This window comes from Rhinolophus sinicus, linkage group LG14 (assembly GCF_036562045.2).
Source record: "Rhinolophus sinicus isolate RSC01 linkage group LG14, ASM3656204v1, whole genome shotgun sequence".
NCBI classification, from domain to species: domain Eukaryota; kingdom Metazoa; phylum Chordata; class Mammalia; order Chiroptera; family Rhinolophidae; genus Rhinolophus; species Rhinolophus sinicus.
This window is the reverse complement of record NC_133763.1, coordinates 17839178-17862230: the sequence shown is the minus strand read 5'-3', so window position 1 is coordinate 17862230 and position 23053 is coordinate 17839178. Positions and strand designations below refer to the sequence as shown.

The following is a 23053-nucleotide window of genomic DNA, read 5'->3' as shown; positions in this document are numbered from 1 at the left end:
ATGGGAGCGTCTGATTTCCTGATCACAACATCCTCTATTTCCAGTTTTCTTCCCCTAATGCAGGTAGTCAGCGTCTGCACTGCACCTTCCCTCCAAGGCGACATTTAGAAATGTGTTGCATAATTTTGGTTGTCAGATGCCTTAGTTCATTCAGGCTGCCATAAAATACCACAGGTTAGGTAGCTTACAAACAAACAGAAACTTACTCATCACAGTTCTGGAAACTGGAAGTCCAAGATCAGAGTGAAGCGTGGCTGGGTGAGGACCCTCTCCTTGTTGCAGACTTCTTGCTGTGTCTTCACATGGCCAAAGGGGCTAGGGAGCTCTACAGGGTCTCTATTAAACATTTAGGGTAACAATAATACCAATTCTACAGCAACTCTTCCAGAACTTTTAAGTGGAGGAAATCCTTGCTCTATGAGGACAGCATCACCTTGATAATAAAATCAGACAAAGATATGAAAAAAGAAAACTATAGAACAGTATCCCTCATGACTATATTGCAAAAATTCTTAATAAAATTTTGGCAAATTGAATCTAACAATGTAAAAAAAAGTTCAACTGTCTTTAGTCACAATTTTCTATTTATGTAGAAAATTCAATAAAATCTAAAAAGCTACTAAGACTAATAAGTGAATGTAGCAAGGTGGTAAGATATAAGATCAACATACAAATATCAAAGGTATTTTTATATTAGCAATAGTCAGAAATTGAATTTTTAAATACCACTTACAAAACATCAAAAATATGAAATACTTACAGATAAAAGATATGAAAGACCTACAAAAGATATGAAAAACCTACACAGTAAAAACTACAGATCATCACAGTGAGACATTATAGAAAACCTAAATAAATGGAGAGAGATACCTTATTCATGAATTGGAAGAATTAATGTTATGATGTCAATTTGCTCCCAAATTAATCTATAGATTCAAACAATCCCAATCAAAACCCCAAAGCCTTTTTTTTTTTTGGTACAAATTGACGAGATGATTCTAAAATTCATATGGAAATGCAAAGAATCTAGAACAGCAAAAGCAACTTTGAAAAAGTGGAACAGATATTGAGGGTTAATCCTATGTAATTTCAAGACTTATTAAGTCAAGACAGTGTGCTATTGACGTATAGACAAACAGATCAATAAAATGGAATAGAAATTCAAGAAATAGACCCACACCTATATGAACAACAAATTTTTTACAAAGGTGCAAAGGCATTTGTTTCATTGTACATTTTCAATAAACATCTGTAGTAGTAGTAGTATCTTGTATTTCTATCTATTTCTAAGGATGAAGAAAGGAAGGGAGGGAGGGAAGGAGAAACACACAGTTGAAAAGGAATAACTAAAACTGCCTTTATTTGTAGATAACGTGATTGTGTCCACAGGTATCCACTAGTTACTAGGTGCATAGTACTTTGGATCAGGGAGAGGTCGTGGGCACGGTGATTCCTGAGGGGCTGACAGCAGAGGGGGACTGGCTGAAGACAGCTCTCCCAGCAGCGGGGACACAAGTCCCTTGCTCGAGCAGGACTGGGGCAGCCCATCAGAGACCACCCCAGGGACATACAAGCAATGGTGAGGTGACAAAGCTTTGTGCCAGGTCCCCCAAATGTAAAGGGTACATGGCTTTAATACCATGATTTTATGTTAGCACCTAATGAGTAAGAATGACTAGTTAAAATTCCAAAGTTGTTTTGAGAGAAGTTTTGTCTTTTATAGCCTCAGGGCCAAAACTGCTAGTGAGGGCTCTGCTTGAGGGCAATTTTTGTGGTTGAGGGAATTCTGAGTGAGTCATAGATGGCAGCAGTCTGGAACCTGTCTACCAATTTCAAGGGCATACAGAGGAACCAACCTGCAGGTATTTATGATTTCCAAGGCTGATAAGGAATAGCAAGCAAGAAGGGCTTATGGGTCTTTCCAGCTGAATTGTCTCGGCTGCTGCAGTATTTAGAGAACAAGCTTAATCTTTCCCTGTAACTCACAGACCTATGATTTCAACAGAAAACAATCAGGTATCCTCACAGTACAGCCGTGTAGGTGGGAGGGATGGTACATAAGTCAGTGTTAGAACAACCACAGCAAGATAAAAATAATGTCTTGCCTTCACCTTCTAAGCTTGACATTACCCATGAATCATAGCAGTTGGCAGTGAAAGATGATTAATCACAAGAACAGTTTTTAAAAGATGCACTTGGGAGGGCACAGGGCTCAAGAAATGAACCTGAGTAGGCTAAATAGCATCATCACCGGAGATACAACTATGTGAAGCAGTGGTTGGTCAGAACCAAAGGTGGGGAAAGTATTCAGCTTATGAACAAATAAGATATATCGTGAATAATTCTTAAGACTTCCAGAGTTCGTGCATTAAAGGTGTCTGGGGATGGATTACACACTAGAAGTGAAAAACGATTCACCAGATGACTCACAAAACCACGAACCCGTGGCTTCAATATTTAGAATGCATTTTTGTTTCAGATAAAGTTTCTAATGCCAGAAGGTTTTGTTGCTATCTTGGTTGTTTGTTTATCAGAAAACTCCAAGGACTTATATTTTCAAGTTGTCACAAGCTTTCTTATAATTATATATGACTGCACATATTACTTTGTTCAATCAATTCAAAGGTTTGAATTTAAGGAATATGAAATCATGAATATCAATTTTTGAGTGTATGCTATAGAATCGGGATGATTCAGGAAACGTAGAGAAGACTGTAATAAGGAAGAATTTGCAGTCCGCCAGACCTGGGTTCATTTCTCAGCTCTGCCACTTACTAGCTGTGTGGCTTTAGGCAAGTCCTTTAATCTCTCTGAGCCTATTTACTCATCTGTAAATGGAGCCAACAAGAGTATCTATCACATAGGGTTAGTTATCACAGGTACTAAATGAGGCAGCTGGCCAAATGATTAGACCAAAGCCCAGAAAACAATATCTTACACTAAACAGTAGCTGCTGCTACAACTGCTGCTGCTGCTGGTTTGTTGTTGTTTGTTGTTATGGTGATATCTGAGCCTAAATGTAAGACCTCTGGAAGAAAGGGGACATTCTGACCCACATTTCCCAAAGAAAGTGTTCTTTAACCTTTCAGGGAAATCGTGCCCTTGAGGAAAAGGAATTAAAACAAAGATTAGTTGAGAATCCTACTTTTTCTTTTCATTTGCTTGCCCCAGTGGTTGAGTGACAGAAAGCCTGAGCACAAGGTTCTTCTCAAGCAACAGATGTGCCCTAAAGCCTAGGATAGATTCAGAAAACCCATCAGCCACACGGGGTTTCTGATTAAATATCAATGATGGGGCAGCCTCATTTTTAGGCACTATGGTGGGGAGAGGGGGCAGCGGGGAGGAGAAGTACCTCAGGGGCTATCCCTTCTCAATCCTACACCAGTAGCCAAATCGTGTAGGTACAGAGGCTCATGTGAGCCCCACCACTAGCCGGACACCACTCCTCACTTCTGGTTACCCAGGGTTTTTCCTTTCGTATACTCCAGATTGGCAGAAAGGAGGTCTGCATTACGTTTGCAATATGAGTTACTCTTCATCTCAGTTCTTTTAGGACTCAAACCTTTGATGTCAGCATGTATGAATTATTGGTACCATAAAATGAGAATTGATAGCACATAAGTTTGGGAGGTGCTCATGACAGTCACAGTACCATCTGTGTGCCAGTTCTGTCATCATTGGCTGTTTGCACCGCTCCATTTCCAGCAAATCCCAAAGCTACCTCAGCTCCAAGATGGCTAACAACTTGTCCGAGGTAAATGAAGTCCTAGTTGGGCCAGGGGTAGACTCATAATTGAACTCACACAACAATGTTTTCTTTCTTTTTCTCTAGTCTACTGAGGTATAATTGACAAAGAAAATTGTAAGATATTTAAAGTATACATCGTGATAATTTGATACATGTATTTGACATGGTGAAAGAATTCATCTAGTTAATTAATACATCCATCACTTCACATATATATATATATATATATATATATATATATATATATATATATATATATATATATATATATATGTATGTAATTTGTGTGTGTGGAGGGGGAACGCTTAAGTTCTACACTCAGCAAATTTCAATTACACAAGACAGTATTATCAACTATAGTCACCATGTTATAATTAGATCCTCAGACCTTATAATACAGAAAAATGTTCTTTGCACCAAAATTAATTCATTTATTTAATCAAAAGGCACAGGCATCTATACTATGTCAGAATCTGTGCTCAGTACTAAGGATATAAAAGTGAAAAATGAATTCCCAATATAGTAGGAAATTACTTGCCATTTATTTACTGCCACACATATAAATAAATAAGTATACTAGAGTATTTGAGTATGATCAAAGTAAGACTGGGAAAATATTTTTTTATTTAAAGTTTATTAGAGAGACAATTGTTAGCAAAGTTACATAGATTTCAGGTGTACAATTCTGTAATACCTCATCTATATATCACATTGTGTCTTCACCAGCCAGAGGACTGGGAAAATTTGATTTTTACCAGGGAATATCAGAAAAGGTTTGGTAACAGATGATTCTTGAGGCTTGAAGGATGAGTAAATGATCACTGGATGAATATTTCACTTGAGGAAGGCAAAGAACACATTCTAAGAAGACAGGTCAGTATCATGGATATGCCAAAGATGGCCTCATGTGTCTAAGTAACTACAAACAGCTGGATATCGCTAAAGCCTCTGTGGGAAGGGACGCACTACATTAGAGCAGGACTAGACATGGAGGGCTTTATGTCATCCTGGGAATTCAGATTTATCCTGGGAGCAGGAGGAGCAATTAAAGGGTTTAAGCATGATCAGATTTGTATTTTAGAAAATGGATCTGGCAAAGCAGTCGAGATTGGCTTGAGAGGATGGGGACAAATGACAGGAAGTAGAGTTAATTACAACTGCCCAGGCTCCAGATGGTGCCATGGTTCAGACCATGGCAATAGCAGTGGAGTGAAAAGGTAGAGAAGCTATGAAAGATACTAAGTAAGTGGGTAAGTGGGAGGAAGGGGTTCCGTAGGGCTCCTAGCTTTCTCTTTCGAGTGAATGGATAGATAGGTATCATTCACTGAAACGGGGGTTAAAAAGCATGTTACGGGGGAATAATGAGATCAGTTGCTAAAGGAACTGATTATGTGAATTACGTGAAATGTTTAGCCGACAGAAAGATCTGGGGAGTTCTGGCCTAGACCTATAGATTTGGAAGTAACCATCTTGCATATAACAACAGTTAAAGACAAGAAAATTGATGAGACATCCAGAAAGAATATGCAGACCAGTGTGTGATTCTCTCACCACATACATGAGAATCATCTGAGGAACCTATGAAAATGCAAATTCCCAAGCCCACTTCCAGACTTACTGAAGCCAAATGGTAAGAAAGGAACTCACTGGGTCTTCGTATAGTGAATATAACTTCAGTGATTCTAGTGCAACTGGAGTTTGAGATCCATTTATAGACAATGGTGTGTTAATCAAGGTTGTCCAGAGAAAATAAAACCAGTGGGGTGTGTGTGTGTGTGTGTGTGTGTGTGTGTGTGTGTGTGTAGATAGGTAGGTTATCTATCCAGAGAGAGAGAGGTTTTAAGGAATTGGCACATGTGATTGTGAAAGCTGGTGAGTCCAAAATCTGTCGGGTAGGCTGGCAGACTAGAGACCCAGGGAAGAATTGGTGATACAGCTTGAGTCCAAAGGCAGTCTGCTGGCTTAATTTCTTCTTCCTTGGGGGAGAAAAATCTTTTTTCTATTAAGGCCTTCAGCTGATTGGATAAGGCCCACCCAATTATAAAGGTAATCTGCTTTACCCAAAATCTACTAATTTAAACATTAATCTCTCCTAAGGAATACCTTCACAGAAGCATCTATAATTATGTTTGACCAAATATCTGGGTACAGTGGCCTAGCTAAGTGAATACATGAAATTAACCATCACAGGTGGGAAGGGAATTAATGGAAAAGGAAGAGAGTCAAAGAAAGAACCCTAATAGGCACAACACTGAAGAGCCAGGCAAAGCAAGAGATGGGCAAGAAGAGTGACCACAGAGATGCCCAAACTGTAGAAATGGTGCCATGGAAACCAAAAAGAAAAAGAAAAGACTAAAATGGTCAACAGTGTTCAATGACACAGAGAAATAAAGAAGATAAAAAGTGAAAAGAACTTGCTGGATTTGGGAAACAGGGAGTTGGTGATGTGCCGAGCAGTTTCAGTGACACAGTGGAGGTAGAAACTTGATTAAAGTTAAATGGACAAGAATTCATTAAAAAGCAGAAACAAAAATTACAATCAGAATTTGGTGAGAGGGGATGTTTATATACTGTTAGAAGTATAAATAGTATGAATTTTTATATCAAAAGTTTTTAATATGATCACACCATTTGGCAGTGCTATTCTACTTCTAGAAAATTATCCCAAAGAAATGAATTTATATCTATGCCAAGACTTCTAATGGTATTCCAGAAAGAAAGAAAGAAAGAAAGAGAGAGAGAGAGAGGGAGGGAGGGAGGGAGGGAGGGAGGGAGGAATTAAAAGTGCAATAACAGGGTATTGAGTAAACCAAGTATGTTCTATCCAAGGCAGACTTACTGTGAAGATAATGAAAGTCAAGCTCTGGACTCCTTCAGTACTGTGGGGTAGGCACTCATAATTCTGTATAAATAATTTTACATTATTTTCCTTAAATAGGGCTATCCAAATTCTATAAGCTTTAGGTCCCTCCAAAACTGAACCTTCCCTGGGTGTATTCATATAGTTATAAAAATAAAGCTGTGTCTAATAATACAAACAACTCCCTCAAATGGGAAAATGATTTGAACAGGAATTTCATCACAGAAGAGATATTGATGGAGTAGAGAAATGCAAAATACCACTTTTCACCTACTAGAATGATTAAAATTTTTTAATGCTGGTGAGGATGCAGGGAAAATAGAGCTCTCCTACATTACTGCTGGGAATGCAAAATGGTAGCACATCACTTTGGAAAACAGTGTGTTAGCTACTTATGAAATTAAACATATACTTGCCATATGACTCAGCAACCTCACTCCTAGGAATTTACCCAAGAGAAATAAGAATGCAGGTCCACAGAAAGACCAGTACACAAACATTTATAGCAACTTTATTAAAGTTTACAACCTTTATTAAAGGTTATGAAAAACTGGAAACAACTCAGGTGTCCATAAATTGGTGTATAGGTAAATAATCTGTGGTACATCCAGATTTTTTTTGAAGATAAATTGGACTTCATTACAATTAAATAAAAATCTGCAGCTATTTGAAAGACATTGTTAAAGAAATGAAAAGATAATTTACAGACTGGGAGAAAATATTCGCTATACATATATAAGACTTGTATCCACAATATATAAAGATTTTTCAGAACTCAATAAAACCAATTAGAAAATGGACAGAACAAATGCTTAACTAAAGAAGAGATTCTGATGGCAAACAAGCACATGAAAAGATGCTCAACATCATTATTCATTAGGAAAATGCAAATTAAACTATTGAAATCATTGAGAAGCAATTAAACACCTATTAGAATAACTAAAATAAAAAAAATAGAATAAATTCAGCAATAAATAGAAACAAACTACTGATAGATTAGACAACACGAATAAATCTCAAAACCTTTAAGTGAAAGAAGCCAGATATACTCAAACAAAAGGCAATATATTCTGTGGTTCTATTATATTTATACAACGTTCTGGAAAACATAAAACTCCAGAAATCAAATCCGTAGTTGCCAGGGATCAGGGGTGGGAAAGAAAATTTGGACATACCAGAAATTCTCTATATCTTGGGTTTTTTAGCGTTTACATGACCGTATATATTTTTCAAAATCATCAAATTGAGCAGTTAAAAAGGCTGTTTTACTGCATGTAAATTCTATCTCAATAAATCTGACAGAAAAAATTGAAGTTATAGAAGAATATTTAATGACATGGAATAGTGACCACGTAGTATTAATAAGGGAAGAAAGCAGGTAATAAAATAATCTATATTCATTTTTATAGATCAAGCATTTTATATATAGATAAATAATACATGAATACAAGAAAGAACAGAGGAAAGTACACCAATATTTCAACTATAGTTGCTTTTGAGGCATTGAATAATGAATGGGTGGGCATTAATTTTAGATTTTTGGTAATATGTATTTTTTAAATTTTCTTTAATAAACAGATATATCATGTAATCTTTTTAAAGTGGATTTTTGTTGATCGTGGTGGGGTTGAGGGTATTTAAAGAATACTTGAATGCCTGAAGATGGCAGAGTAGATAAACATTGTGCCTACATCCTGTGAACAGATTAAAATTACAACTAAATTGTAGAACAATCATCCTAGAGAACCATCTGAAGTCTAGCCAAACAGAAGTCCTAGAATTAAAAATTTAAAGAAGACGACACGTCAAAACCAGTAGCAGAGGCAGAGACACGGAACAGGCCCTACACCCATGTGTGGTGCTTGAGAATCAGGAGAGATATCTCCCCTGCATTGGTTCCCCCTGGAAAAGCGAGGGACCCCAGCCCTACACCAGGCTCTCCAGGCTGGAGTACTGGTATCCAGAAGAGGAGCCCCCACAATGTCCTGCTGTGAAAAACAATGGGGGATCCGACCATCCGGGTGGGATGAAAGGCTGCAGGAAACCAAGCCATCTTCTTAAACGGCCTGTGCACAGACTCACTCTCGCGCGCACTCACCTTGGGCTCCAGTAGATGAACAGTGACTTGAGGGACCTCAGAGACATATGTGGGGCGGCAGGGACAGACTGAGGTATGTGGCTTTGCGGGGAGGACTAGAGGACAGTTGGCATTTTCCCTGTGAGGGGTCCTCCTTCTGTGCAGCCGGCAGGCAGGCACCATCTTTCCTGTGTTGAGTCCACTGTCTCACAAGCCAAATCTGAATCCAATTGGCTTGGTGAGCTCTGCTGCTCTGCCATAATGACTCAGCTGGGACCCTGCCCCACCCAACTCTTATACTGCTGGAGGCACTTTCTGCAAGAGCAGCCAGCTCTGCCCCTATTGCATTCTTTCTTGGAAAACTATCGGAGTCCGGCAAGCCCCAGGTGGGCGGTGACTGGCCTCAGTGTGCTCTAAGACTTCTGCTGAGTCACTCAAGGGTCAGCAGTGGCACAAAAACAGAATTTACATTAACCTTGTTATGTAACTTCCCACTCCAGAGACTCCCTGAGACCCTGCATCACCCAACTTGCATACAGCACAAGGCTTTATCAGTGGTTGAACCTTAAAGGAGCTGGCAGATGGCAGTAGGCCTCTGGGTGTCCTGGTTTTTGAGGAGCTACCCCAGGCCTGGTACTCGTGGCAGACATCCTTAGTTCACAGTGTGGCCTCTCCTATGCAACTCCAGGTCCAGCACAGGCAGGGAACCACTGTGGATCACTTTGTATCTCTTACCAGGTAGCCCCCAACTGGTCACAATCAGTGGCTGACCTGGACCTGCACTGGATCTCCTCCCAAGAGACCCCTGAATCAACATTCTTGGAGGTTGACTTCAGACCACAGCAGAGCACCGTCCAATTAGCCCCAAAAATGGCAAACCCAAAGGGCAGTCTCAACAGCCACCAGAACCCACTGGAGCAAATCCCACTTAATGGTGTAAGCCTACCACACAGCAGCCCATAAGCTGTGGATATGGCGAAACCCTACAGCCAATCAGTCAGCCTAAGGGTCAATCCCACCCACTGATGTGCCAAGAGCAAACAAGACTCAACTATAACAGAAGGGCACACACAACCCACACAAGGGACACTCCTGGAGCACCTGGCTCAGGTGACCAGGGTGCCACTGGGTCCCACAGGACACCTACGACATAAGGCTACCCAGCCAAGACTGGGAGACATAGCATATCTACCTAATACATAGAAACAAACACAGAGAGGCAGCCAAAATGAGGAAACAAAGAAATGTGTCCCAAATGAAAGAACAGGAGAAAAATCCAGAAAAAGAACTAAATGAAATGAAGGCAAGCAACCTATCAGAGACAGAGTTCAAAACAATGGTTATAAGAATGCTCAAGGAACTTAGTGAAACTTCAGTAAAGAGACAACAAGGGCCGGCCTAGTGGCTCAGATGGTTGGAGCGCCATGCTCCTAACACCGAGGTCGCCAGTTTGATTCCAACATAGGCCAGTGAGCTGCGCCCTCTACAGCTAAGATTGTGAACAACAGCTCTCCCTGGAGCTGGGCTGCCATGAGCAGCCGGAGGTTGACGTGAGCTGCTGTGGGCTGCTGTGTGCTGCCATGGGCTAACATGTGCTACCGTGTGCTGCCAAGAGCAGCCGGTAGACAGCGTAAGTGGCCGGCAGCCAGCGTGAGTGGCTGGCCTCAGCCAGGGGGGCGCACACAGATCATAATATCAGCATGGGCTAGGGAGCTGTGTCCTACACGAGACTGAGAAACAATTGCTTAAACAGGAGTGGGGAGGGGGAAGGGGGTAAAAGAGAGGGGAAGAGATAATGAGCATAAAAAGGACATAGAAACCATAAAAAAGAACCAATCAGAAATAAAAAATACAATAACTGAAATGAAGAATGCACTGAAAGGAATCACCAGCAGACTAGATGAAGCAGAGGACTGAATCAGTGATTTGGAAGATAAGGTAACAGAAAACACCCAATTGTCTAAAAAAAAAAAAGAAAAGAAAGAAAACACCCAATTGGAACAGCATAAAGGAAAAGAAAATTTTAAAAAATGAGGATAGTTTAAGAGACCTCTGGTACAACATCAATCGTAACAACATTAACATCATAGGGGTACCAGAAGGAGAAGAGAAAAGCAAGGAATTGAAAACCTATTTGAAGAAATAATGACTGAAAAGTTTCCTAACCTAGACATACAAGCCCAGGAAGTGCAGAGAGTCCCAAACCAGATGAACCCAAACAAGCCCACACCTAGACACATTATAATTAAAATGGCAAAGGTTAAATACAAAAAAAAGAATCTTAAAAGCTGCAAGAGAAAAGCAGTTATTTACCTTCAAGGGAGCTCCCATAAGACTGTCAGCTGATTTCTCAACAGAAACTTTGCAGGCCAAAAGGGATTGGCAGGAAATATTCAAAGTGATGAAAAGCAAGGACCTACAACTAAGATTACTACTCTACCCAGCAAGGCTATCATTTAAAATCAAAAGACAGATAAAGAGCTTCCCAGACAAGAAAAAGCTAAAGGAGTTCATCACCACAAAACCAGTATTATAAGGAATACTAAAGGGACTTCTTTAAGATGGAAAAAAAATCAAAATTATGAATAATAAAATGGCAATAATAAAATAGCTACATACCTATCAACAATTATTTGCAATGTAAATGGATTAAATGCTCCAATCAAATGATATAGGAGGAATGAAAGGCTAAGAAAACAAAACCCTTACATATGCTGCCTACAAGAGACTCACTTCAGATTGAAAGACACATACAGACAGAAAATAGAGGGATAGAAAAAGATATTTCATAAAAATGAAAAAAAAAAAAGCTGAGGTAGCAATACTTATACCAGACAAAACAGACTTTAAAAGAAAGGCTGTAAGAAGAGGCAATGAAGGACCCAGTAATCCCAGTATTTATCCAAAATGCTACTTTGAGGGGATATGTGCATCTATATGTTCACTGCAGCATTGTTTACAATGGCCAAGATGTGAAGGCAGCCTGGGTGTCTGTCAATGGAAGAATGGCTAAAAAGGAGGTGGTATATGTAATGGAATACTGCTTGGCCATGGTAGAGAATGGGTTCTTGCCATCTGCAGCAGCATGGACGGACCTGGAGGGTGTTGTGCTGAGTGAAGTATGTCAGACAGAGAAAGACAGATGCAATGTGATTTCACTTATATATGAAATCTAAGAACAAAATTAACAAAGAAAACAGAAACAAACTCATAGGTACAGAAAACATTTTGATGGTTGCCAGATGGGAGGGAGTTTGGGTGGGACGAGTAAAAAAAGGGAAAGGGATTAAGAAATATAAATTGGCTGTTACAAAGTAATTATGGGGATGTAGGGTATGGCATAAGAAATATAGTCAATAACATTGTAATAACTATGTATTGTGTCAGATGGGTACTAGATTTGTTGGGGTGATCAATGGGAGGGAGTTGGGGGACAGGATGAAAAAGGTGATGGGATTAAAAAACACAAATTGATAGTTACAAAATAGTCATAGGGGTGTAAAGTAAAGCATAGGGAATATAGTTAAGGATATAGTAATAACTATATACAGTGCTAGGTGGGTACTAGACTAGTCAGGGGAATCACTTCTTAAATTAATAAATGTCTAACCATTATGCTGTACACCTAAAATTAGCATAAAATAATATTGAATACCAACTGTAATTGATCAATTTAAATGGGGGGGGGAAGAGAAGGGGACTAAGAGGTCCAAATTTCCAGGTGTAAAATAAATAAGTCATGGGGATGTAATGTATAGCAAGGGGAATATAGTCAATTGCTGAACTTATCAGGGTGATCACTTCCTTAGGTACATAAATGTTGAATAAGTATGGTGTACACCTGAAACTAATATAATATTGTATGTTAGTTATATTTTTAATAAAGATCTTTAGAAAAAAACAAAAAAAATAGTTATGGGGATATAAAGTATAATACAGGGAATACAGTCAATAATATTGTAATAAATAATGTATGGTGTCGATGGGTACTAGATTTATCAGCGTGATCACTTTGTAAGTTATATAAATGTCTAATCACTATGTTGTACACCTGAAATTAATATAATATTGTAAGTCAACTGTAATTGAAAAGTTAATAAAATAAAAAAAAAGAAAGAACATTTGAGAAGTAGGGGATCCAGACACAAGATTCTAGCCTGTTTTGATTATGCCTGGCTGTTTAGGGAGTTATTAGAAAGAGACTCAGTTCAAGGAAAGGGTTTTTTGTTTTGTTTTGCTTTGCTCTTTATTTTAAAATGAGTCTTTTCAGTCCGGGAAGAGTGAGAACAAGACGCCCATGAAATCAAGCACTGACATGATACTCCCAGGGAGACACAGTCACGAAACAGTGTTAGGAGCAAAACTCACTTATGCTCAGAAGCCTTGATGACTCACCCTCTCCAAATGTCTCTTTCCATGATGCAGCCCTAATCCTTTGTTCAGTCGGTTTCCTTGATATCCCCACCCGCACATACTCTGTGTTCTAGCCAAGGGTTTATTCATCACTACCAGCCACAGCCTGAACTCCTGCTCCAAGCCTCTGTTCCTCCTGTCTGGGGTGCTCTCCCATCCCTCTCTCCTCAAATGAGAAGCAACAGATCATTCCCTGCAGTTCACAGATCTGCATCCCTTTGACACTGTCACCCAGCTACACTGTCTTACTGTTGTCTGTAACTCCTCTCTCCCTCATTATCTTAACGTCTTAGGTTCTTTACATCCTCCACAACTTGGAACACAGTGCCTTATAAATGTCTTCTGAATTTAACTGAAGATGTCATCAGATTGAGGGTGCGAAATTGTGGAACATCACTAAATGGGGATACTTGTACAATGGACTGACTGCTAAGATTACTCCCAGATTTGGACCAGTCATAGGGAAGAAACCATACTGATGGCCAATTCCAGAACATAAGTCCTTGCACCTTGTAGTTAAGAAGCAATATGTCAATCATACTATAAGTCTACAGTAATCAAAACAGCATGGTACTGGCATAAAAACTGACACATAGATCAATGGAACAGAATAGAGAGCCCAGAAACAAAGCCATACCTATATGGTCATTTACTCTATGGCAATGGAAGCAAGAATTTACACTGGGGTAAAGACAGTCTGTTCAATAAATGGTGCTGGGAAACCTGGACAGACACGTGCAAAAAAATGAAGCTGGACCACCTGCTTACACCATATACAAGAATAAATTCAAAATGGATTAAAGACTTAAATGTAAGATCTGAAACCATAAAATTCCTAGAAGAAAATATAGGCAGTAAATTTGCAGACATTACCCTTAGTAATATTTTACTGATATGTCCCCTTGTGCAAGGAAAGAGAAAAAAATAAACATATGGGACTACATCAAACTAAAAAGCTTTTTCACAGAAAAAACCATCAATAAAACAAAAAGGCATCATACTGAATGGGAGAAGATATTTGTCAATGATATATCTGATAAGGGGTTAATATCCAAAATTTATAAGAAAACTCATTCAACTCAACACCAAAAAGGCAAACAACCCAATTAAAAAATGGGCAGAGGACATGAAGAAATATTTTTTTTAAAACAAGACTTTATTGGGGAACAGTGTATACTTCCGGGACTTTTTCCAAGTCAAATTGTTGTCTTTTCAATCTTAGTTGTGGAGAGCGCAGCTCAGCTCCAGGTCCGGTTGCCGTTGTTAGTTGCAGGGGGCACAGACCACCATTCCTTGCAGGAGTCAAGGAGTAGAACAGGCAGCCCCGTTGCCCAGAGCTTGCGCTCTAACCAACTGAGCCACCCATCCGCCCCGAAGAAACATTTTTCTAAAGAGGACATACAGATGGCAAACAGACATATGGAAAAATGCTCAACCTCACTAATCATCAGAGAAATGCAAATAGAAACCACAATGAGATACCACCTCACTCAGGTCAGAATGGCTGTCATCAATAAAGTCAACAAACAACAAGTGCTGGCGAGGATGTGGAGAAAACGGATCCCTTGTGCACTGCTGGTGGGATTGCAGATTGGTGCAGCCACTATGGAAATCAGTATGGAGGTATCTCAAAAAACTGGAAATGGAACAAACTTATGACCCACCAATTCCACTCTTAGGTATCTATCCAGAGAAATCCAAAACACAAATTTGAAAAAATGTATGCACCACTATGTTTATTGCAGCGCTATTCACAACAGCCAGGACATGGAAACAACTGAAATGCCCATTGGTAGATGACTGGATAAACAAACTGTGGTACATTTATGCAATGGAGTATTACTTGGCCATAAAGAAGAATGAAATCTTATCATTTGCAATGATGTGGATGGACCGAGAGAACATTATGCTAAGTGAAATAAGTCAGACAGAGAAAAACAAATACCATATGATCTCACTTATATGTGGAATCTAAAGAATAGAATAAATGAACAAACTAATCAGAAACAGTCTCAGAGATACAGAGAAAAAAACAAGGGTTGCTAGATGGGAGGGGGGTGCGGATGAGGGAGCAGGTGAGGGGATTAGAAAGCACAATCGGTAACCACAAGATTGCCACTGGGATATGAAAGACAGTTTGGGGAATATAATCAATAATGTTGTAAAGATTTTGTAGGGTATCCGATGGGCACTTGTCTTATTATGGAGACCATTTCATGGATGGCGTAGATGCCTGACCACTGCACTGTACACCTGAAGCTGAAGCTGAATAATAATGAATGTCAACTATAATTTAATATATATATATATGTATGTATATATTTACAGGATGTGGAGTACAGCATAAGGAATAGAGTCAGTGGAACTGTAACAGCTATATACGATGTCAGAGGGGTAGTAGATTGGGGGAGAAGGGTTATCACTTTGTGCGGGATATAAATGTCTATTACATTGTTTTGCACACCTGAGACTAATTTTTAAAAAGTAGTATGTCACAGAAATGGTCTGTCAACACAGAATTCAAATATAAATATAACAAAATTAACAAATATTGTTACATAAATATAACAAAATTAGGATTTATTTAAACAATGTTCCTAGTCTATTTCTTTTTTTTTTTAAGCAAGCTGTTTTTTTCAAATCTATGTCTGTTTTTAAGTATGTTTTCAGCTCATTTTTACTACTGAATATTATGTCCACATGCTCTGTGAGAAAGGATCCGCTAGACATTGTTTTTATCGGAATGAGTACTATGCATCGTGAATAGTCTGACTGAGCTGTTCATTTATTAACTATAAAAGTACAATTATGGCAAAGTACAATTAAAAAAAGACATACAAACTGTGTCTATGCTTCCCACAGCTGAATAACCTGGAAATCACTAAACGCAGGTCCTACAGTGGAATATTTAAAATGTTCATGTAAATCGTTCTTCCAGCCAGTCAGCCTTCCCACATCCCACACTTTGGGGTTCCATGGCCTAGGTCCTCCTAGGTTGTCATTCATGGAGGTCATTCCCGGAGATGGCCATGAGTGTGGTGCAGTTGGACGGAAGCAGGAGACTCTCAGGGAGGCCATACAAGGAAGACCCAGCCACCTTTAGGACGAAAGTCGTGGCTCCACCTAGGGATGGGGGGACACAAAGACTGTTGTAAAGGTTGCTTGGCCCCGTGAGTCAGAAGAGCAGAGTAGGCATCTTTAGAGATCTGGGGTCATCAGCCTCAAGGTGGTGACTGAAGTCAGCAGAGCAGATATGGTCATTGAGGGCTGGTGAGTATTAAGAGAGAAGAGGGAAGAGGCTGTGCAAGTGGTGGGGAAAGAAGACACCACTGAAGGAGACTAGAGAATAGTCACAGATCAATGCTAAACCAGGGACAAGACATCATATCATCTGTGGTGAACAGTGCCAAATGCCAAAGTCAAGATGAAGCCAATTATTTTATATTCATTCCATTAAGAAGTGGGGTTCTATGTCAGCTCCTCTTAAGTCTGGGTGGGTTTTGTGACTGTTTTGCCCAATAGAATACAGTGGAAGTGATGCTGTGCCCATTTTCATGCACGGACTTTAAGAGACTGGCAGCTTCTAATTCCTGTCCCTCAGAATGCTCCATCAGGGAGAAGCCAGCCACCATGTAAGAAGGCTGACTACCCTGAGATCACCACACTGTGAGAAAGCCCAGGAAGAGACAGAGACCCAGCCAGCGGTGGCTGCTCCAGCCAACCCAGCCCAGGCTCCGTCTGCCCAGGTCTCAGCTGCCATCTCACAGCCTCTGCACAGAAGACTTCAGGTGAGGACCAATCAACTGAGCCCAGTCAGACCTGTGAGAACAGTGAGGGGTGGAGGAAGGAGGGTGGGATGGAGGGAAAGAGAGAGAAATAGCTTGATTGATTACGAGGAATTGGCTCACAGGATTATGGAGGTTGAGAAGTCCAGTGATCTGCCATCGGCAAGCTGGGGATCCAGGAAAACCAGTGCTGTGAGCTCCAGTCCAAGTGCAAGAGACCAATGTCCCAGCTCACAAATCAGGCAGAGACTGAATTCTCCCTTGCTCTGCCTTTTTGTTCTATTCAGATCCTCAACTGATGGGATAATGTCCACCCACTTGGGGGGCAGGGGTGTCTGCTTCACTCAGTACCAATTCTAATGCTAATCTCGTCCAGAAACACCCCAACAGAACACCCAGAAATAATGTTTAGCCAAAACCTGGGCACCCTTGCAGGGTTGTAATACAAATTAGAAAAAATAAACGTGATCTCCCTAGCGCATGGGAGGCCCAATAATGGAGCTAATGTTGTTTGGTAGAAGGCGTCACTGGTGACTGTCTAGGACTTGTACAGTTTCCTTCATTCACAGAGACAGCCTGGAAAGAGGTTCCTGAGACGATGCCCTTACGGGGTCTGATGCCCACGAACAATCCTGGTGCCTGCAAACAATGGAACATTAGCAGGAAGGGTGCTTCAATATCCAAGGATCCCATGTGAAGTTCTCCAAATAGTTTTTGTTTTGTTTTTCTTGTTTTGTTTTTCCCCCAAATAGTTTTTGAAATCCCTCTCCATTGACTTCAGGTGAGAGGGAAGCCCTCCTCCCCTCAGCCATGATGGGGGAGGGACCACAGAACACCTGAAACTGTCTCCAAAATAGTGTGGAAGTGGGTAACAATGGTGAGGCCATTTTTGGACCAATCCCTTCAGCAAGACCTACATGGTGGCACCTATTGTTAGTTTCTCAGTCACTTGGGCTTCTTTAAAAACTTTTAAATTGCCCTTAAGTTTCTGTTCTACAATGATTAGCAAAAAAACCCAAAAAGATCCCTGTTTTTATGGATGTTAGAGTCTATTGAGAGAGAGAAAATAACACATCCAACTATATAATTGTAAACAATGAGTACTATGAAGGGAAGGGTCACTAGATGTGGTAGATTTGGGGGCCTCCATGCCACCTGATATTTTGCCTTTGTGTAACCCCCTTCCATGTTGACACTAGTTTGGCCATATAATTAATTTGACAATAGGGACATTACATACATGGTACAGGCCAAGGTCCGATGACCACTTGCACAATAGGACTAGACCTCCTGGAATGCACTTTCTTAGAATCTAGTTGTTATTCTGAAGTAGCTCACCAGCCACATGGTGCGTGTGGAGGACAACCAAGGGCCCTGGCCAACAACCCCAGCTGAGCACCAGTAGGTGACCTTCCAGCTACCTCAGCTCCGCAGTCAAGACCATGTGAGGGAGAAGAACCACCTGATCAACCAAAACAAAACGAAAAAACATGGGAAATGATACCACTAGTAAGCCACTGAATTTTGGAGTGGTTTATAACACAGCAATAAATAACAAAAACTCAAGGCTATGAGAACACAAACAAAAGGTTTTATCTAGGCTAGAAAACCGGGAGGCCTTTCCTCAGGCATTGATGATTTACATGGCTTGGGGGGAAAAAGTAAGAATTATCTTTCCAGCGAGAGCAGTATGCACAAAGGCCTATGTTTGAAGGGAAGACAATGCATTTAAAACCAGAATGAAGGTCATTTTCTTAAGTATCTTCACCTAATTATGAAACATATAGAAAGGCAAACATATGTGTGCATGCATATTTTATTTATTTTACACAGCAATAGTATATTTAAGAAGGAGATGAAAGCCCAAAGCTAAAACTGATATGCCTATTCTTACTTATTACTCCAGACTTGCTATTATGAGCCAGCCATCTGTGACACGAACACATTGTGCTGGGACCATCTGGAATGTTCCTAATCTAATGGTTTAAACGATGGCTCACGCTCTCATTAGAAGATATTAGCACCTCAAAAAACATTTGTTGGAAATAGCAAAGGACTGATCCCTTCAGATCCGATCAACTGGCTATACTGTAAACCAATGCACAAAAGAGCAGGAAGACAGGAAACACTCATGGAGTCCTTTCTATGGATCAAGACATTTAACAGGCTCCTTGAATACATTGTCTCATTAATCCTCTCAGTAGTCTCATGAGGTAGGTGCTATTATTCCATGTTTACTTATTAAACAAAATAAGGCTTTTAAAGGTTCATTAACTTGCTCAAGATCACACAGTTCCAAAGTGGCAAAGCCAGGATTTAAACTCCAGGCCCTCTGCTTCTAAGATCTATACCTATAGTAGCTATTGTTAGTTACCTCCTCTGTACTCACTTGCCCTTTCCTTCCAGATTTTTGTTCAGGTAGCCATATCCTCTTGAGGTGTTTTCCAACACCTCCAAGCAAGTCTCCAATTCTTAGTGGACATAGATAGGGTGTCCTACAAACAACTCAATAATGACAGTTTACTTGGAGATAGCCTTAGACCCCACAGCTTAAAGGCTCAGTCCCACCAGACTGCCCCTATTTTAGACGCCAATCGCAAGACTCCAATCGCAGGGGCCAGGCCACCTGTCCTGCTGACTGACCGGCTATAAATGACAGTTCCCAGAACCCTCACCACAGGTTTGATAATTTGCTAGACTGGCTCACAAAGCTCAGGGAAACATTGACTTACATTTACCTGTTTATTATAAAAGGATACTACTCAGAAACAGCCAGATGGAAGAGATGCACTCCCTGGGCGCACCACCCTCCCACCACCTCCATGTGTTCACCAACCCAGAAGCTCATCGAATCTCTCGCTGTTCAAGAGTTTTTTTTTTTTTGGGGGGGGGTTGTTGTTGTTGTTCAAGAGTTTGTACAGAGCTTAATCTGCAGCCCCCTATCCCTTTCCTAGAGGTTGGTAGGTGGGGCTGACCGTTCCAACCTCTAATCACTTAGTCTTTCTGGTGACCAGCCCCATCCTTAGGCTATGTAGGGACCCCATCTTAAGTCATCTCATTTGCACAAACTCCTTGTTATCAAAAAGAGGCTACTTATGAATAATATAAGACACTCCTATCACTCAGAAAATTCCAAGGGTTTTAGGAGCTCTGTGCCATGAACCAGGGACAAAGACCAAATATATTTAACACCACACCTCCTCATGAATCCAATGAGATTCAAGAGCCTGGTCAGTTCTTTGCTCTGCAAGAAACTACTGTTATCTGATTTATGCCCCCATTTTTCTAATGAAACGGCACTAGCAATGTTCACTGATTAACTCCTAAATGATAAATCCAACAGGCATTTTCATCTTTGTAATTTCTAATCTTTCTGTTAAATGTACTGTTCAATTCTTCCTTCAAAAATTCTCTCTTATTTTGGGGTCTGTACTACCACATTTTGAGGCATAGTTTCTTAATCTGAGGTCCATGGACCACACAGATATGGACGGGGGAAACTGTATCTTTATTTTTATTAACTCTAACTGAAATTTAACATTTTCTTCAATTATGATTGTCATTAAACCGTGGTGGTCTTGGCCAGCAGTAGCGGTGGCTTTGTCACTAATAGAAATATGGACATTTTCATTACACAATGCAATTGGTACAAATATCTTGTCATATCATTTACACTCAACCCAACTGCTAAAGTATGGACACTATAAGCTTTTTGTTAGATCTTGGCATTTAATGTGCTAACAAAGAAGCACATACATTACTCTAACACAAATTTGTTTTGGGAATTTTTAATAACACTTCTAATATAATTCAATTTTTCTGTAATCACCTGTATTTTATTTTGTACCTTTAGAAATCATTCTTGTTTTTAGCTGTTCAAGGTGGTAGAGTAGGTAAATACTGTGCTTACTTTCTCTCGTGAACACATCAAAATTACAACTAAGTTACAAAACAACCATCATTGAGAATTGCCTGAAGTCTTGGTGAACTGAAGCTCTACAACTATGGATATAAAGAAGAAGCCACCTCAAGACTGATAGGAGGGGCAGAGATGGGAACAGGCTGGTCCCAATCCCGGGTGTGACCATTAAAAATCAGGAGGGATATCTCGGCTGTGGAGGTCCCTTCCCCGCCAGAGTACTGAGGGATCCCAGCACCACATCAAGCTCTCCAGCCCAGAGATCCAGTGCTGGGGAGAGAAGTCCCCGTAATTGCTGGTTGTGAAAACCAGTGGAGATTGTGACTGAGTGGGACAGAGGGCGGCTATATTCCAAGGTACGCCTATTGGAGGGCCCATGCATGGACCTACTCACTGACAGACTGACTCGCTCTGAGCTCCAGCAATGGGGCAGCAGCTCAGAAGGCGGAAGTGACATACTGGGAGGAACGGAGTTATCTACCTTTAGGGTGAGGGCTAGAAGGGCAGCTTTCTCCCAGGCGAAGAAGGTGGTGGAAGCCATTGCTTCTTTGTTCAGCACTCCCTTGCCCTGCATGGAGATACAGGAGGATACTATATCTGAGTCTCCATCAAACTGGCTATCACCTTTCATCTGCCAAACCCTAGTGATTCCCTGAGACCACACCCTGTCCAATTTTCCGGCACAATCAAGCTGCTTTCAGTTGCTTTTCCTTATAAACTGCCGACTTTGACTCATGCTGCAGACTTACCTAAAGTCTCTCAAAGGTTCATAAAACCCAAACAAGCAGTATCTGGATTCAGCGTGTCCCATACCTCTGGTTGAGCAGCCCTAAGCCCAGCACTAGCAGCAGCTGGCCTTGGTTCACAGCTTGACCTCTCAAGGTGTTTCCAAGCATATTGCGGGTGGTGGCCATCTGCAGATTGCTCTGTGGATCATGCCAGGTGGCCCTATAAACAAACAAAACAGATACAAACTCATACTGTGTTTCCCCGAAAAGAAGACCTAGCTGGACTATCAGCTCTAATGCGTTTTCTGGAGCAAAAATTAATATAAGACCTGGTATTGTATTAGATTATATTATATGAGACCTAGTCTTATGTTATAGTAAAACAAGACCGGGTCTTATATTAATTTTTGCTCCAAAAGACTCATTAGAGCTGACGGTCCAGCTAGGTCTTATTTTGGGGGAAACACGGTAGATATAGACAACATTTTGATGGTTTCAGATGGGAGGGGCATTGGGGGGTGGGTGAAAAAGGGGAAGGGATTAAGAAGTACAAATTGTTACAAAGTAGTCACGGAGATGTAAAGTATATCATGAGGAATCTAGTCAATAATATTGTAATAACTATGTACTCGTATGGTGTCAGATGGGTACTAGTTATCAGGATGATAGCTGGGAAGGGGTTTGGGGATAGGGTGAAAAAAGTGAAGGGATTAGGAAATACAAATTGGAAATTACAAAATAGTCAATAGGATGTAAAATAAGCATAGGGAATATAATCAATAATATGGTAATAACTATGTATAATACTGCCAAGTAGGTACCAGACTTATTAGGGGGATCACTTCTTAAATTATATAAATGTCTAACCATTATGCTATATACCTGATATAATACTCAGCATAGGGAATATTGTCAATAATATTGTGATAGCATGGTACAGTGTCAGATGGTTGCTGGACTTATCATGGTGGTCACTTCTTTAGGTATATAAATGTTGAATAACTATGGTGTACACCTGAAACTAATGTAATATTCTATGTTAGCTATATTTTAATAAAAATCTAAAAAAAAAAAGTCATTCTTCTGAGAAGGCATCCATGAGCTTTACCAGACTGCTAAAGTGGTCTAATGCTAAAAGGAAAAAAAAAATGAAATAAAAGAAGACACCTCATAATGTTTCTTGCCTAATTGTTTTTTAAATCTCTCTGATTACTGTTTATCAGTTCAGTTTTGAAGCTCATACTACAGGGCCCACAGTTTCCCCCCTCCTTTTTATTTTTTTTTTTTTAAGCTTCAAACCACATATGACGGACATTAGAGTCATTGGGTTTTACAGCAAGCGTTCACCTAAGGACTTGAAAATAAGTTTGTACCCTCTGAGTTTATGTTAAAATTCAACACCAAATGATGACATGTCGTAATGATAACAGATAAGACACTGGGAGCATCACACATGCTAGGCACTTCACAATAACCCTATGACTTTGGTTTTATTTTCCCTATTTTACAAATTAAGAAATTGA

At 40.2% G+C, this 23053-nt stretch overlaps 1 long non-coding RNA gene across 9 annotated transcripts in view; it reads right to left on the bottom strand.

The window, feature by feature from the left end:
- Positions 1-23053, bottom strand: part of LOC141568681 (uncharacterized) — a 49269-nt gene that overhangs the window by 15127 nt on the left and 11089 nt on the right. For 2 of the 9 annotated variants that reach the window (XR_012491884.1, XR_012491885.1), the window contains exons 3-5: positions 21616-21750; positions 21284-21370; positions 207-433 (exon numbers count right to left, since the gene is read on the bottom strand). This is a non-coding gene — a long non-coding RNA (uncharacterized LOC141568681). Of the gene's footprint in view, positions 1-206; positions 434-7103; positions 16222-17006; positions 17523-18221; positions 18346-21283; positions 21371-21551; positions 21751-23053 lie in introns of those variants that run through there. The other 7 variants (XR_012491888.1, XR_012491887.1, XR_012491890.1 and 4 more) reach the window with 7 other exon arrangements.